The following is a 14,999-nucleotide window of genomic DNA, read 5'->3' on the forward strand; positions in this document are numbered from 1 at the left end:
TCCTTGCTATTTGCAAATAAACATACTCAAGTCTCCCTCTCTTGAAAAATCCTTTTAGCTCAAATGAGCAAATGCTCTTAACTATTTCCTTCACCATTTATAACCTCTTTTAAAACAATTGTCTCTACTCAATCCCTTAACACTTCATCACTACTCATTCTCCCACTTACCCCTTATAATCTGGTTTAAAATTCTGGGTTGGAAAAGGAAAAGGATTTCAAAGTAATTACTGGGTAAAAGGAAGCCATCTACTAGGGTTTCTTTCTTTGCATTTCAAAACCTTTCTACATCCTTCAAACATAGTTCCCTCCTTTATTTCTATTTCTGAAGTAGTAGTCTTTCTTCTTACCAAGGTTAACCTCCTCTACATATTTCCAAGAAGTCATTGCCTATCCTTTCCTCTTGGAGTTTGCAATTGATAATGTTACCCTTCCCTGTTAATCTCTTTTCCCACTGTCTATGAACATATTCAGATCTACCCTGTTTTAAAAAACAATTTACTTGTTCCTGAATTACCCTTAAATTATCATCCTATGCCTTTCCTCTCTTATCCAAACTCCTAGAAAGAATTGTACCTATGTGCCCCGTGTTACTTTTCTCACTGACCATTCATTTCTCAGTCCACTAGACTGGATCAAAATCCTACCACTTGACTGAAATTGCTCTAAGATTATCAATGATCTCATCAACTGTCAAGTTGATGATCTTTACTCAGTTTTAGTCTTCCTTCACTTCTCTTTAGTTTTTGACAGGTCCCTCTTCTACAACAATTTCTTTTCCCTTGGTTTCTATGATACTGCCCTTTCCTTGTCTTGTTCCTTCCAGTTTGACTGTTACCTCTCAATTTCTTCTGAAGTGTCATTATCTAACTCCTGCCCCCTAGCAGAGATATTCCTCACAGATATATCCTGTGCTTCTCAGTTCTCTTCTGTCAATACACATTTTCCTATTAAAAACTCCAAAGAGTTCAAGCATCATATCTATACATATGACTCTAAAATGTATATTTTTGTTATAGTTGCTCAGTTATATTTCAGTGGTGTCCAATTTTTTATGACCCCTTTTGGAGTTTTCTTGGGAAAATTACTGAAGTGGTTTTCCATTTCTTTCTCTAGTTCATTTTACAGTTGAAGAAACTGAGGTAAACAAGGTTACGTGAATTGTCCTGAATATACTGAGGAAAGAATCTTCCTGACTTCCAAGCCTAGTCTCTATTCATTGCACCACTTTGTAGAGCTGTGCATGTGCATGCGTGCGCATGCACACACACACACATACATACTCTCACACATCCATATATTCATACACACAAATATATATACACACATATTTCTATGTCTATTTATCTATACATATGTGTGTATATATACATATATATATGTATGAAATTTTCTGAATTGTAATTTTTCATTATAAAATTGTCACTGGATATTTTCTTCAGAATATCCAATAGGCATCTCAAATAGAATATGTTCAAGATGAAATTCATTATCAGTCACCCTTCAAATTTTCCTTTTTCTATTATAATCTCAGAGTCATCCTACTATGCCACTCACCATTCCAACAATCAGCTACCAAATCCTATTCATTCTTAGCTGTCACACCTCTCAGATCTGCTCCCTTTTCTCTACTAACACAATCAAGACCCCAACTCAGGTCCCCATCATTTCATGCCTAGAGCATTACAATAGCCTCTTTAAAGAGTTTCTTTATTTCCATTCTTAAAACTCTATCATCCTTTACCCAAGTGCCAAAATAATCTTTCTAAGGTAAGGTCTGACCCAGTCCCTCCCTTGATCAAAATCCTTCATGGAAGCCCCATTTCCCTACCCTCAACAAAATGGCTCCCACCCACCTATTTGAGCTTATTCCATACTGAATTCTTCATGCCAGTCAACTAACTATACTTGCTCTTCCCTGTCCTTGACAGTGACCCTCTTGCTTGAGGGCATTCTCTCACTAGTTAGTTCAATTTCTGGAGTGTACTTCTCTCCTCACCTTCACCTCTCATAATTCTGGGTTTCCTTCAAGACTCAGCTCATTTCAGCTTCTGCTTCCCCCCTTAATTCTACCACTTTTCTTTTATTGTTTATCTCAAATTTACTTCATATATAGCTTGTTTGCTTATGTTGTCCTCTTCCTCTTCCCCCCCCCCTCCACTAGACTGGGAGCTCTATGAAAGCAGGGACTGTCTTTAGCCTTTTGTTTTTCCTGATACATAAAAGGAACACGATAAATATTTGATTATTAACTAGGCAGAGTGCCCAGAACTCACCTATTGTCAATGTTTCTTCTTTCTCACCCCAATTTTCTTACTTTTGTAGAATGAAAACTCCTGGAAGAATGATATTATTTCATTTTTCTCTGTACATCTACCTGGCAATAGCAGACATTTAAATAAATGTTTAATGAATTGAATGAAATTAAGATAGTACAGTGGACAGAGTACTGGGCTTGGAGTCAGGAAGACTCATCTGCAGGAATTCAAATCTGACCACAGATACTTGCAAATTGTGTGATCCTGGGTAAGTCACTTAATCCTGTTAGCTTCAATTTGCTCTTGTATAAAATGAAATGGAAAAGGAAATGGCAAGAAAATACCAAATGGAGTCATGAAGAGTCAAACACAACTGAAATGAAAGAACTGCAAAAGTTCTTTGAGATTTTCCCTTCCACTTGTTGTACTTTAATAATTAATTAACCAGTCACTCCTGGTTAATTTCAGTAGCTACAGAGATCATATTTTTAAGGTTCTCTTTCTACCTCCCTAATTACTCCTGATCTAGATCCTTTACTGGGCTCCCCGTTCTCTCCTTGACATTGCACTGCTCTACTCAACGTTCTAAGATTACAAATTCCAGAGGAGGTGCCAACTGAAATTAATAGATGGAGTTTCCTCACCTGAGAATTTTTCTTACTAATGAAAGTGCAGATCCAGTCCCTATTCTCTTCCTAAGGGCCAGTTTTTTTGGTCTTCTTTATTGTCTCTTCTTTAGCAAACTTATTCATTCCCACATCTTCAATAACATAATAATTACAGAGCACTTTAAGGTTTGTCAAAGACACTCCAAACATTATCTCATTTTACCCTCACAAAAACCCTGGGAAGTAGATGCTGTTTTTAATCTCATTTATAGATGAGGAACCTGAGACACTTAATTGACTTGGTCAGGGTCACACAGTTACTAAGTAGCTGAGGTGGGATTTCAATTCAGGTCTTCCTGACTCCCTGAGCCAATTAGCTGCTTTTTCAACTACCACCTCTCTGCAATGGCTCCTAAAATTCTATCTCTAGTGCTGATCTCACTTCTGAATTCCAGGTCAGAATATCTCCAGTTGAATGTCTCACTAGTATCTTCAACATTTTGTATCCCCCCAAATCAAACTTATCTTTTCTTCCCATAAATCTATTCCTTCTGACCTGATTATTTCCACCTGTGGTATCACTTAATTTCCCATGTTCACAACCTTGAAGTTATCTTTGATTCTTCCTGTCAATAGTTTTGTCAATTTTACTCCTCAAACATCCCTAGGACCTGTTGTGACCTCTTCCTTATTTCCAGTACTCCTACCCCTGGTACAGAAGAATCTCACTGTCATCCATCTATTTCCTCCTAACAGATCTTCCAACCTCCTTTCTCTCCTCCCTATAAGTCATCTTTCATTACACTGCCACAATTATCTTTCTTATACATAAATCTGGTCACCCGAGCTCTGCTTGGAAACCTTAAGGGAAGTTCTACAGCTTCAAATGTAAAACTAAAATTCATTTTACATGGCAAGGAAGGCACTCTACTCTGATGCCTCTATGCCCATTCAAGTCTTATCTAATAGTACTGTTCCCACACATTCCATGCTGCAGTCAAAATGCTTAATCCCTGTTCCCCAGATATAGCACACATCCTTCTATCTCTTTGCCTATGCTCATATTTTCTGCCTGAACTGCCCTCCCTGCCTACGAAAATTCTATGCATTTTAAAATCCCATGTCACCTCTTCCATGAAGCCTTATTGGATCTGTTTCTTTAGTAATGATCTTTCCTATCTTTGCCTTATTGCCCTCCTCATGGGCAAGGACTTTATATCTCTCCCAGAACTTAGGTTGTTATTATGACTGGAGACATTTAATGGGTTTTTTTCTCAATGAATAAGGCAGAACTTGGTGGAAGAGATTTAAAGCCTAGGGCAAATCTGCCAAATGTCTGAGTTAAGTGATTTTCAGACCATATAGTAGCCTAAGATGAAATAGAAAGGTGATTTTTATCCACTATCTCTGCCTTGTGATACTATCATGAATCCCTGAGCCCTCATCGGCAGTTATCTAATAGAACAGGTATTCATCATCCTACTTGAAATGCCTTTATACTGAAGAAGAGAGAAGAATTCAGATGAAGGAGAAAAAAAAGGAAAAAGGGAAAATTATTTTTAGCCAGAGCTTAAAAGGTTTTAGGTATAAACTGAAAGATGACCATGATTGAAATCAATCAATCAAGATGTATTAATTAAGCATCTACTGTGTTAGGCAACTAGAAATAGAAATTAATTAATGAAATAATCTCTACTCACAAATTTAGACTCTAGTGGGGAAAACATACACACACACATATATATGTATATAAATTTTATATATTCATATTTCCCATACACATGCACACACCAATACATACATGTGTATATGTGTGGGCATGTTTGTTTCCATACATGTATATATCATATATGTACATGTGTATATGGATAACAGATATAGAATATATAAATATATAAAGAGAATAAATACAAAATAGTTCAGAATAAATACAAAATAGTTCAAACTACCTTGAATTTAGGAAGTATTCAGGAGGAATAACACTAGAAGTTAGAAGAAGGGGGGGAAGAGTTTCATGTCAAAGGTACTGCTATAACTGATTCCTGAAGGAATAGGATAAATCTCTGAGGTAGAAGTGAGGAGGAAGCAGTCATATGGTAAATGGCCAATATACAGTCATGGAGATTGGAGGTGGAGCGTGATGGGCAAGAGGAACAGAAAAGATGATTTGTTTGGATCATAGAGTACAGCAGGAAGGATATATGTTCAATGAGTTTGGAAAGATAGTGCAGGTTGTAAAGGAAATTAAAACCTAAACAGAGGAGTGGTATTTTATCCTAAAGATACTGGAGTTAACTGACAAAAGAAATGACAGGTATTCATATCTCTGCTAAAAGAAAATCCCTTTGCCAGCCCTATGAAGGAAGGCCTGAAGTGGGGAAAGACTTGAGATAAAGACAGTGCGGTCACTGGAATAATCCAAAAATTTTCAAGGATCTGGCCTAAAGCAATGGTTCTGTGAGTAGAGATAATTTTGTGAGTATGGGAGAAGGGATCTGCCATGAGAGATACTGTGGAGGTAGAAATGGTAAGGTCTGGCAAAAGACTATATATGGGAGGTGAAGGTCAATGAAAAGCAGTTACTTGGCCCAGGGGATAAAGTACAGGGCCTGGAGTCAGGAAGATCTAAGCTCAAATTCAATCTCAGATACTTACTAGCTGTGTGACCCTGAAAAAGTCACTTCCGTTTGCCTCAGTTTCCTCATCTGTAAAATGAGTTAAAGAAGGAATTGGAAAACCATTCAAATATCTTTAAAAAGGAAACCCCAGGGGCGGCTAGGTGGTGTAGTGGATAAAGCACCGGCCTTGGAGTCAGGAGTACCTGGGTTCAAATCCGGTCTCAGACACTTAATAATTACCTAGCTGTGTGGCCTTGGGCAAGTCACTTAACCCCATTTGCCTTGCAAAAACCTAAAAAACAAAAAAAAAAAAGGAAACCCCAAATGGAGTCACAAAAGACTGAAATGACTGAACAGCAATGAAGAGTTGAGATTGGTAGAATAGAGGACATATTTTCTGTAGCTTGACAAAAGAAAGGGGGGGGGAATGATAATTCTTTCTATATTTGCTCCGTAAGTCAAATAACACATTACTCTGATGACTACTTGGTGGTACTAGAACCTTTGGCCAAATCCTCATAAAGACAAATTGTGTTCCCTTTTCAGCAATAATTTAATAACGATCTTCAAAGACCAATAAGTTTAAATGAGTTTGAAAAGCTGCCCTAATTACTTCAGTGCACAATCCTTCTTCTGAGCATTAAAGGGAGATCCAGCACTCCATCTTGTCAAGTGTAAGACTTTGAGATTATAGATCCTTATCATCAAAACAAAATGTTTCTTTGAATAATAAAAAATCAAACACTGCTCCAGAAAGCACAAATATGAATAATTATACATGACTAATTCTAATGTTTTAAATATTTTAATTCACATTTTAGAAATCATGACTAAATAAATTGAGAAACTCTGAAAAGGCATCCTTTTGATCAAAGACTCAAAAATCACAAGTCTCTGATCTTCTATACAAAGACAACTATAAAGCTAATGAGTAGATTCCATTTCCTCCATTAATCACCATCAAATCTCCTTCTATATATGCATATTATTTATCTCTGGAATCAGTCTACTCCTTTCATAATAATAACTCATATTCATATAGCAGTTCAAGTTTTACAATGTACTTTCCTAACAAAAATACTATAAGACAGATGGCACAAATTATTATCAGATTCTTTATTTCTGAATTTTTGGCTTTCTGAAAAAGAAAGTGGGAGGACGAGAGAAAGGGGTAGGAAGAGAATAGATATAGCAAATATCATGAGCTTACTACATCCTACTTACTAGGCAAAGCATTTAGGTAAAGGATCTCAAAAGGTCAAAACTTTGATCCTTGTATTCAGGTAACATATTCTAAAGGGTATACATACACACACACACACACACACACACACACACACACACACACAGACACCCCAACCTGCTGAAAAGGGAAAGGGAGGGCTATGGTCAAAGATAATCAGGAAGTACAAATAGAGAACTAGAATGGTAGAAGACCAAAGCTGACCAATCAAAGTTCAAGCTGGCTCTAGTGATACAGTCCCACTCCCAATTGAGGGACATATGAGGTGACAACAGTAGATTTAAGTTTTCGACATATGACTGGAGATGTCTGAAAAGTAGCCTGAAATTAAGCAAGATGATTATCTTATCAAAAAATTAATGAAGATGATCACCTTGGCATCTCCAAGCTCTGAATATTAAAATTCTTACCTTCCCTAGAGCTTTAGCTTAAGCATCACCCTTTTACAAGAGGTTCCCCCAGCTTCTAGTGCCTATCCCTGCAATGCTAACTTCTATCTACCAAGTACGCATTTTGAATACCCTGATTTATATATAAGCTCCATTTGGTCAGGGACTTTTTTCAGTTTTCTTTGTGTTATAGAGACTAACACCTACTCCCTAGGAGCCTGCACAAAATGCATCATTGTGCTTTGCTGATAAAGTTCCCCATGTAGAAGAAACTGGAGAATCTACTTCTAGGAGATTAGTGATGACACATAATAAACAAGTTGTAGAGGGAAGTTAGAGATGTATAAACATTCTATATAACTGGTTCAGGGCTACTTATTTAATTGGATGCAGCTGTGGAATTGGGAGTGTAGATTCCTTAAGAAAGCCTTAACTGGCTTCAGGTCCTCCCTTTGCTGGACTTCTAATCTTGGATTGGCCCCTTCAATAAGTTCAGGAGGCTACTTCTATGAGTAACCCAGTGAGTTACAATACAGTAACAGAAGAGGTATTGACTGCTCTCCCTCTAAGACCTATATTGATGCTAAGAATATAATATTCAATTCTTTGCCTACTTTGATGACTTTATTTTTCAAATTAGGTAGAGAAATTTGAGAACTATGACTTCTTGAGTTTAGAAGGGTCAGGAGAGTGAAGCATTTGAAAGGTGAACCAGCCCAACATTAATGCCTTAAGAAACAAGAATGACCTTCATGACCCAACCTAACAACAGCTGACTCATCCAACTCTGTTGCCATTTTTGAACATGAATGTGAAGTTGATGAGATCACTGCTATGCAGAACTGTAGTAAATTTGAGCTCATTCTTCCAGAAAATGAAGTGGAGTGAGAAAGAATATGTCTCCCATATAATGAAGGGAGATGATTTTTTTAGTATAGTATCTGGTATATATGAGTAGAATGAATCTCAAAGTTAAATGATTTGCCTAAATGGATGTGATGATAGAGCTTCTGAATAAAAGTACAAACACTGCCACTTGATTCAGTATGAGAGGAGGGTATCCAGATTATAAAAACGGTGATGCCATTAGGCCCTTAGGAATCCAAAATATTCTCTTCTGAGGATGAGATGACTATATTCTAGAAAATCTCTCTTCTGATAGGTCAATTCGCCACAGATTTCATGATCATTCAGAGCAAAAGCTATAGCTGCACCTGTCTATGCTTGTGTGTTTATGTTTATGTTCTACTAACTGGTAAAATTCTATATGAATGTTGTGAGTTTGAAGGATGGTGTTGAATTAGTAATAAGGTAACTTTAGGAAAAAGTGACCATTCTATATCATAATTTGCAAGAGAGAAAAGAAAAACTGAGCATAGCTTACATTTTGGAACAACAGATTTCAGTCAAAGAAAGTACATGTAGGATCTCATTGTCTAGTATAGCCTAGAAAAATTGTTGAAAAATGAAATAATTTATTATTAATTTTGTTGTTATTAATATTCTTATTAGTGTATATGTTTTATTATCAATGTTTGTAATCTATAATTGCCAATAGATTCCTTTCTTCCCCCAGCTAGGAAACTCTTTCCTTATAGCAAAGAATAAAAGGAGGAAAAATTTTAAAATGAAAGAATTAAACAAAATCAACCAATATACTGGAAAAAACTCTGGCCTAATAAACAATGGTCCTTGCCCCCCAAAATCCATACTGCTAAAATAAGGGTGAGATGTGCTCTCACATCCTCTGCCTTTCCTTGCTCCTTCCATGAGCAGCCTTTCAATCAGCCCAGAAGAGAACTTATTCAATTCAAAGGGGACCCTTCCTCCTCTCCTTCTTTTCACCTTCTATCTGGCTGGTACTGATAACATTTCTGGATTGCGTGACTGCTCACATCACTTAGGTAAGATGAAAGTCAACACTCAATTCTTTCATATGAGAAAGAGTACCACACTTTGCTCTGTTTCTGTATCCTAAAATCCTCCAGGATTTATGATCTGTCCTGACTCCACATCAGTCAAACCCCCAGTACTATCATCTGACTTGCTGATACAACCTCAGCATGTTTGAACCTTCTAATTCTCCCTGAAGCTAAACATTCTCTTCTGTATTACCCATAGTTAAACTTTTACTGTCAATAGAAGCTTTGAAATGTAACCAATAATTCTATTTACCCATAGAATCAGTCTTTATCCTTCTTTGAAAAACTAGGTCCAGGAGCAGTTAGTTGGCACAGTGGATGGAGCAACAGCGTGGAGTCAGGAGGACCTTGGGTCAAATCTTACCTCAGTAGGCAGATGCACCCTGAGTACCCAGCCCACTGAAGCTAAGGGAGTGGGGGGAGACTGCCGAGATATGTCCTCTGTCCCTGGAACAGGACTCTAGGGCTCTGACAACACTCAGATCCTGATTGCAGTCTAGGGCCCCCATAGATCAGGAACCACGCCACCCCCCTTAGCCCCATGGCAGAGGGGTATGCTTGTGGTCATTCACAGACCAGGAGAACAGTCAGAGCCTCACACACTGAGGTCCTTGTGGGGGTGTCCCAATTAAAACTCAAAAGCTCAAGAAGTGCCCCAAAACCAGGCACAGGCTGAGGAAATGCATAAACAGAGAGAAAAATGGAGGAACACCATTGACAAATTCTTTCTCTATGATCCCAAGAAGGATCAAAATACTCAATCTGAAGATGAGAAAGCACAAGCTTCTGCATCTAAAGGCTCCAAGAAAAATGGAAGTTGGGCTCAGGCTATGACAGGACTCAAAAAAAATTTTTGAAAATCAAGTAAGGGAGATAGAAGAAAAATTGGGAAAAGAAATGAGAGATGCAGGAAAAACATGATAATAAAGTCAGCAGCTTAGTCAAGGAGATCCCAAAAATGCTGAAGAAAATAACATGTTAAAAACCAGCATAGGTCAAATGGATAAAACAGATCAAAAAGTTATTGAAGAGAATGCTTTAAAGAGTAGAATTGGTCAGATGGAAAAGGAGATAAGAAAGCTCTCTGAGGAAAACAAATCCTTCAGATCTAGAATGGAGCCAAAGGAAGGTGATGACTTTATGAGAAGTCAAGACACAATACTTCAACACCAAAAGAGTGAAAAATTAGAAGAAAATGTGAAACATCTCATTGGGAAAAAAAACAACTGATGTGGAAAACAGCTTCAGGAAAGATAATTTTACAATTATTGGGATATCTGAAAGTCATGATCAGGAAAAAAGCCTTGACATCATTTTTAAAGAATTCCTACAGGAAAATTGCTCTGATATCCTAGAAGCAGAGGGTAAAATAAAAATTGAGAGAATCCACTGATCTCCCTAGGAAAAAGATCCAAAAAAACCCAACCCCCCAGGAATATTATAGCCAAGTTCCAGAACTCCCAAGTCAAAAAGAAAATATTACAAGCAACCAGAAGGACACAATTCAAATATCATCTAGCTGCAGTCAGGATCACACAGGACTTTGTAGCAACTACATTAAGGACTCTTAGGGCTTGAAATATAATATTCTGGAAAGTAACAGAGTTTGGAATGAAATCAAGAATCAACTACCCAGCAAAATGGAACATCATGTTCCAGGGGAAAAGATGGACTTTCAACGAACCAGGGGAATTTCAGTTGTTGCTGATGAAATGACCAAAGATGAACAGAAAGTTTGACCTTCAAATAAAGGACTCAGGTGAAGCATAGAGAGCAAAGAAGGGTAAAATATATGAGGGAACCTAATAATAATGAACTGCATGTATTCCTGCATAGAAAAATGATACTGATAATACTCATATGAAACTCCTCTTTTAACAGAGCAGGTAGAAGGAGCTTTTATATATGAAGCACAGGAGAGAGCTGATTTTGAAGATATAATATGTTGTAAAAATGGATTCAATGACTAAAAGGGAAATGTATTGGGAGAAAGAGAAAGGAGAAGTGGAATAGGCTGAGATATTTTGTATAAATGATTCTTTTTTGCAATGAGCTATTGCAATGATATGGGAGGGGGAGGTCTGGGGGGAATAAGGGAACCTTTACTCTTATCAGAAATGGCTCAGAGAGGAAACAGCATACACATAAATAGGTTATATAGACATCTAGAGTAAAAAAAGAGAAAAGGGGGAAGGGTGGGATGTGGATCATAGAGGAGAGGGTAGTTCATAGGAGAGAATAGGCAGATATAACACATTTTCTTTTTTACTTCTTTCAAGGGGCTGGGATTGGGAGGCCTGTTTTGGACCATGGGGCCAGGTGGTTGCTGGATTTCAGTGGTGGTATGTCGGCTTGGGGCCTCTTGACCCCAGGGCCAGTGCTCAGTCTGCTGCACCACTCAGCTACTCTACAGCATATTTTAGAAGAGGCACAGAATTAAAGGAGAGAGAAAATATAATATAATATATGGTAGTGGGGAGGAATGGATGAAAGGAATTACAATCAGCAACAGTGTGGAAAAATATGTAAGTAACTTCTGTGATAGACTTATGATGAAGAATGAGATCCACCCGAGAGAGAGAGCTGATAGTATCAGAACACAGACCAAAACACATTTTTTTTCTGTCTCTTTTACTTTATTTGTCATGAGGTTCTATATTCGGGGGGTTATTATATTTACTCAAAAGAATATTTCAGTAATGTAAAAAAACTATCACTTGTACAAAAAATATTCAAAGTAGCTCTTTTTTTGTGGTGGCAAGAATTGGGAATTAAGTGAATGTTCATCAATTGGAGAATGGCTGAACAAACTGTGGTATATGTATGTGCTGGAACACTATTGTTGTATTGGAAACCAGGAGGGATGGGAATTCAGGGAAGCCTGGAGGGATTTGCATGAACTGATACTGAGTGAGATGAACAGAACCAGAAAAATATTGTATACTCTAACAGCAACATGGGGGTGATGATCAACTTTAATGGACTTGCTCATTCCATCAGTGCAACAATCAGACACAATACTTTTTCTTCCTTAAGGATATGATTTCTCTCTCATCACATTCAACTTAGATCAATTTATACCATGGAAACAATGTAACAGACTGCCTTCTATAGGGTTGAGGGGAAGGAAACAAGATTGGGGGGAAATTGTAAATAATTCAAAATAATAAATAATAAAAAATTCTTGCCTCAGACACTTAATAATTACCTATCTGTGTGACCTTGGGCAAGTCACATAACCCCAGTGCCTTGAAAAAAATAAAATAAAGTAAAATAAAAACCTAGGGCCAGAAGCAAGGGCCTGGATTTTAGTAGAGTTATCATTATAATTAATAGGGAATCCTCTCTGTCTGGGACTCATGCTCACTCAAATAAAACCCTATCATTTACAGATAAGATGCAGATCTATACTGATGAAGTGAGTTTTCAAACCTGGAATTTTCCACACTAGTGGAAATCCAGATCCATACCGTTCCCTCTCCCTGCCTCACCCCACCAAATCAATTTTTTGATTCAATGGGCTAAAATCATTGCAAAGCAGCAGATTTATTCCTGAGATACGTGTTTGCATAAAACACAAGTCTTATAATTTCAGGTCTCTAAATCTGGTTCTGAAGAAGAGGCCCTCCCTTCACAGAACATCTTTAAAATCAAGTGCCAGGAGAAAGTGTTGCCAACTGAATTTGGCACTTACTACTTTGGCAACATAGTGGGTGAGGAAGGAAAATGCAAGGAAGGCATGACAGGACAGGATGGCTTTGCTCTATCTTTCCATGTAGATTAGCTGTACATGGTGTCACAACACTGTTTGAAGGTATCTGGGGCAACAATACACATTGTCTAGATTCAGACTATTTACCAGCAAAACTGGATGGTGTTCTATGACAGGTTGAAATAAACCTCAGTGTTACCAGTAATTACTGGGTAACATTTTCCAGAGTTTTCATTCTGGCATCTGAGTTGGATCAGGTAGAACCAGAGGTCTATAATTAATGGGTTATGTTTCTATAACAACACAGTAGTCACCAAAGGATTTAAGAATGGTGGGGATGGCACCACCAGCTAAGTGGCACTGTATATAGAGCACAGGCCTTGGAGTCAGAAAGATCTCAGTTCAAATCCAGTCTCAGATGCTTAGTAACAGTGTGACCCTCAGCAAGTCACTTAACTGTACCTCCAAAATAAAAAAAAGAATGGTGTGGCAAAGTAAAGTGAGGCATTTTCCCTATCTGGAGAAATCCTTAGTGTTTCTGTATAATGCATATATTTTATCCTGACATTCAAGATGGTACTCTCCAAAGGTCAGCTGGATGACTCAGTGGACAGCACTTCAAGTTCAGACTGGAGGCTGTTAAGAGTTGAGTCATTTCAGTTCTGTCTGACACTTCATGGCCCCACTTGGAGTTTTCTTGGCAGAGATCCTGAAGTAGTTTGTCATTTTCTTCTCCAGAGATAAGTGACTTGCCCAGGGTCACACAACTCATAAGTATCTGATGGAGGATTTGATTACAAGAAGAGGAGTCTCCCTGATTTCAAGCCCAGTCCTCTATACACTGTGCTACTGAGCTGCTCTTCACAAAGCTCTGAATTCAACTCCAGCTTCATGTACTCTTTTTTTTTTCTTTTTTGGTTTTTGCCCAAGGCCACACAGGTAGGTAATTATTAGGTGTCTGAGGCTGGATTTGAACTCAGGTCCTCTGACTCAAGTGCCACCTAGTTGCCTCTCATGTAGCTTGCAAACAAGGTGATTGTGGGCAAACTGCATAACCCCCCCACCTCAATTTCCTCACCTGCTGCTGTTAATAAGGTACAGCTAATTTTTCCATCACTATTGGAGAATGGAACATTTAAAATATTTCTGATACCCCCTTGAAATATAAATTTTTCTTTAAAAATTAACTCTTGGGGGGCAGCTAGGTGGTGTAGTGGATAAAGCACTGGCTTTGGAGTCAGGAGTACCTGGGTTCAAATCCGGTCTCAGACACTTAATAATTACCTAGCTGTGTGGCCTTGGGCAAGCCACTTAACCCCATTTGCCTTGCAAAAACCTAAAAAAAAATTAACTCCCGGGGTAGTTAGGTGGCACAGTGGATAGAGAACACTGGTCTTGCAGTCAGGAGTACCTGAATTCAAATTCAGCCTCAGATACATAATAATTACCTAGCTATGTGACCTTGGACAAGTCACTTAACCTTATTGCCTTGCAAAAACAAAAACAAAATTAACTCTTTATATTACATATTTTGCTACATCCTTGGTGTGTATGAAATACATTGTAATCTTTTATTGATGAGTCAGTACAAATCAATGATTTGAGCTATAAAATATAGATGCCATAGTGACTACTGAGATCTATGAGGTTATTTATCTCTACCTTAAATGGCATTAGTAACAATAATGATAATAGGCACTATGCTAAAGCACTTTACAACTAAAAGCTCATTTGATCATCACAGCAACCCTGACAGGTTACAGATGAGAAAACTGAGATAAACATGTTACAGATGAGAAAACTGAGATAAACATGTTGCAGATGAGAAAACTGAGATAAACAGAGTGAAGTGACTTGCTCAGGGTCATACAGCTAGTGTCTGAGGTCACATTTGAACTTAATTCTTCCTGTCCAGAGCTCCTAGCAGCTTCTGTCATTCTGGCACCCATTCTGGACTTTTTTGAGTTCTCATGTCTGCTTTTTCCTCTCTTTTTCTCTCCTTCCTCACTGCAAATGCTAATCATCACTATGTATAGTGTTGTCTGTTTCAGTTCATCCACTTTCTACTTTCTAAATTGCTGCTTATTGGCATCATTTGGCCCTTGTTCTCAAAGAAGACTGTGACATTGGGGAGGTGATGCCAGTACATGCAAATAAGTTGTCTTTAAATAAGGGGTTGCTGAGCAAAGCCACCAGCCTCCCTTTCTTCTTCAAAGTCATCTGGGTCCAGTGGCCAAAAAAGGAAGTAGT

At 37.9% G+C, this 14,999-nt stretch overlaps 1 protein-coding gene across 4 annotated transcripts in view; it reads right to left on the reverse strand.

Annotated features, from left to right (window-relative positions):
* The window catches only part of MTUS2 (microtubule associated scaffold protein 2), a 675,509-nt gene that overhangs the window by 474,899 nt on the left and 185,611 nt on the right, over positions 1–14,999 (reverse strand). Inside the window, exon 1 of one of the 4 annotated variants that reach the window (XM_074216123.1) lies at positions 2,276–2,354. The exons of the other annotated variants lie outside the window; for them this stretch is intronic. The gene's annotated coding sequence lies outside the window, so the exon portion shown is untranslated. Of the gene's footprint in view, positions 1–2,275; positions 2,355–14,999 lie in introns of those variants that run through there. 4 annotated transcript variants of the gene reach the window in all.

This window comes from Macrotis lagotis, chromosome 1 (assembly GCF_037893015.1).
Source record: "Macrotis lagotis isolate mMagLag1 chromosome 1, bilby.v1.9.chrom.fasta, whole genome shotgun sequence".
NCBI classification, from domain to species: domain Eukaryota; kingdom Metazoa; phylum Chordata; class Mammalia; order Peramelemorphia; family Peramelidae; genus Macrotis; species Macrotis lagotis.